We start from the raw sequence: 3,133 nt of genomic DNA on the forward strand, positions 1-3,133 counted from the left end.
AATAAAATATAAATTAGATATTTCATGTAAACCGAGCTAACAATTTTAAAATTCAATATTTTTTGAATATAATTTCGATACATTTTTTTATGATTGCAAGCAAGTAGTATAAAAAATATTATAACATTTTTAATTTAGTTTTATAATGTTTTTACAATTTAACAATTTAAAATGCTCCGTCGTTAACATTCGTGAATAAAAGAAGAGATTCCTTTACACAGTTCTAAAAAAAATTTAAATCAAAACTTGGGTTTTTGAATCCATAAAATAATTTACATTTTATTTGCTTGAATTCTATCCTGTTTTATTGCACAGAACTTGAAATGACGATTTTATTATGTAATTTAGTACTCTGAATACATGTAGAAAATCTAATCACATCTATTTTTTTATTTTTACAACGTATTAAAGAAAATAGATGGCTGTTATTTACTCAACATTTAAAACATTTTTTAAATATTTAACATTCAAAACTTTACAAATATTTAGATAAAACTATAATTTATAAATATATGTGATAATATAAATTTTCATTTAATAGATATTTAATGCCATTTCAATAGAAGTTAACTAAATGTATATACAAAATTAATGAAAAAAAGTTAACTAAATGTATATACAAAATTTATAGAATAAAAATGTATGTTTATTATACATTTTAAAAAGCAGTTTTGCTTCATTTGAAATGTAGAAAATTTGATAATAAATGGCAAATTAAAAATAGCTTCAGCGAATTTTATTAATATATTAATTATAATAAATTCATCTTATAAATTGGAATTCTGTTTATTTTTAATTTTAACTAAGATATAATTAGTACAAATTCTATAACAAAACCAATATTTATTTATAAATTACTTATAAATAAATACTTTTCGTTTGGTAAGTTGCTGTGCAATAACCTTTAATTTTGTATTTAATATTTATTAAAATTAATTCAAAAAGTTTAACAATACATTATTAAAATTTATGAACGGATCGTAAAGTATATAAGTATATATTAAATACATAGAATTATATTTAAAATATCTAGTTAATATAAATTATATTACTCAAAATTTTTATAACATATTTTTGATCATCTCACTTTAGTCAGAAAAGTTTATGCAGGTTTATAAGACACATAATTTAATTTATTTTTAAACAATTTTCCTAAATACAATATTCATATTAAACAAAGGATTTAAAATTTTAGAACACGAATATTTAAAAAAGAGACACTTTAGATTACATTTTAATATTTAATAAGGATTTAAAAGCATAGCCAGTTGTTATAGTTTTATTAATTTATTATAATTAGTGTTTAATTAATGTTGTACAATTTTGTTCAAAATTTGTTAATACAAATGCACTTTAAAGTGAAATAATTTTATGTATGTAGTTTTAAAATACATGAGTCTTAATAAAATATGTAAAGTATAATATGTAGCTCCATTTTGCGTATTGACTATATTATCAGTTTATTCCGGAGTTCCTTTGATTCTTCGTAAAACAAGTTCCTAAACGATTTATATTTTTACTCTAATAAAACTTGTAATTTTTCATCAATAGTAATGAGATTGTAAGATTACAATACCAGTAATGCAATCAATCTCAAGTTGTATTAAAAAAATGTGAAATCGAATGAGACAAGTTTGTAGAACAAATTTTTATTCGGTTTGAAATTTTTCTAAATCAACTTATAAATTGTTTTTTATTGGCTGTATTTTTATTGATTTTTATTAGTTAAAAACATTGTTATTAAAACATTTAGCCAATCTGCATTATATTTAATTAAAGAATATGTTGCTACTATTTTATTAATTGACAGAAAAATTTATTAAACGTCGTAATTAAAATATATCATATATTATTAAAAAACAACTATTTTTCTAATTATAGAATTAATTAAAGAATATTTAATTATTGCTCTATATCAAGTTAATACTTTATTTCATTACATTTAGAAGAGTGATTTAAATCGTTTGCAAAGCACGTGCTTCGTTTTTCTATATATTTAAATAAAATTGAATCTGTACTATTTATAGTTAATTACCCCTTTTTTAATAAATGACATAATTTAAATAACCTAAATAAATTTTATATATTTATTTAATAAATCTTGTAAATGGTTATGATAAATAATTGATTATCCTTTATTAACTAACTAGTTTATTTACAGTGCAGTAAATAATAGCAATAGATGGGTAAAATAGTTTGTACAAAATTAAAGTATGTATTATATTTTTCGAGATCCTTACAGCAATTCGGTGTATTTTAAAATTTACTATTGTAACATTTTAAGGTACCCAAAAGTCTTTACAAGTTTTATTAAAAAAAATCGTTTAAGCTCCTGTTTTACGAACAATTACAGGAATAAACTGCTCATATGTAAATTGAGCTACATATTACACCTTTGCATATTTCATTAAGATCGATATTTTATAAACAATTAATTGTGCTTCGATATAATTTTGTTGAAAATAATCAATATAGAGTAGATAATGCTATATTTCACCAATTTGCATGTGTTATTGGAATAAATTGTTTTAAATATAATTTATGGTTAGTAAACGATATCGAATCGAGAATTTCTGGCGGGATAAAAAAGTCTCTTTGGGGAAGTTAAAAAATAATGTACTCAAGGCTTAGTATAAATATAGTTTAGTAAAAAAGGTTATAAACAAATATGAATTTTGAAAAAATAAAAATAAAATCGATTCAGCACTTGCTTTACGAGAAACTATATAATATTCTACGATGGAACAAAATAATTATGATTGAATAGTTGCTTTCCAACCCTTTCCATTTTTGAAACAGGTTTAGAATGTTTTGTGGAGGAAGAATTTTGCAGTTTAACTTGTTATAATTTTAAAAGAATCTCAGTATTTTTTTAGAAAACTTCGACAAAAGACTAAACAGTACAAACGTTTCAGAATAACTTGAAACAATAATAACTTCCACAAAATCGCATGATTTTAACATACAATCATTAAATTTTTTAACTTGAGAAAAGGTAGATCAAAGACAAAAAATTGACTTAGTACATACACTTTTTAACTTCCCGTAGGGTAATTTATAGTAATATAAATATATAAATTTTCGTCGACGATTTCGGGAACACGGATGAAGCGATTTGAATAATTCAAAAAAC

Source organism: Ctenocephalides felis, unplaced genomic scaffold, assembly GCF_003426905.1.
Source record: "Ctenocephalides felis isolate EL2017-DRISC unplaced genomic scaffold, ASM342690v1 CF-g0.4_SCAFFOLD_01170, whole genome shotgun sequence".
NCBI lineage: Eukaryota > Metazoa > Arthropoda > Insecta > Siphonaptera > Pulicidae > Ctenocephalides > Ctenocephalides felis.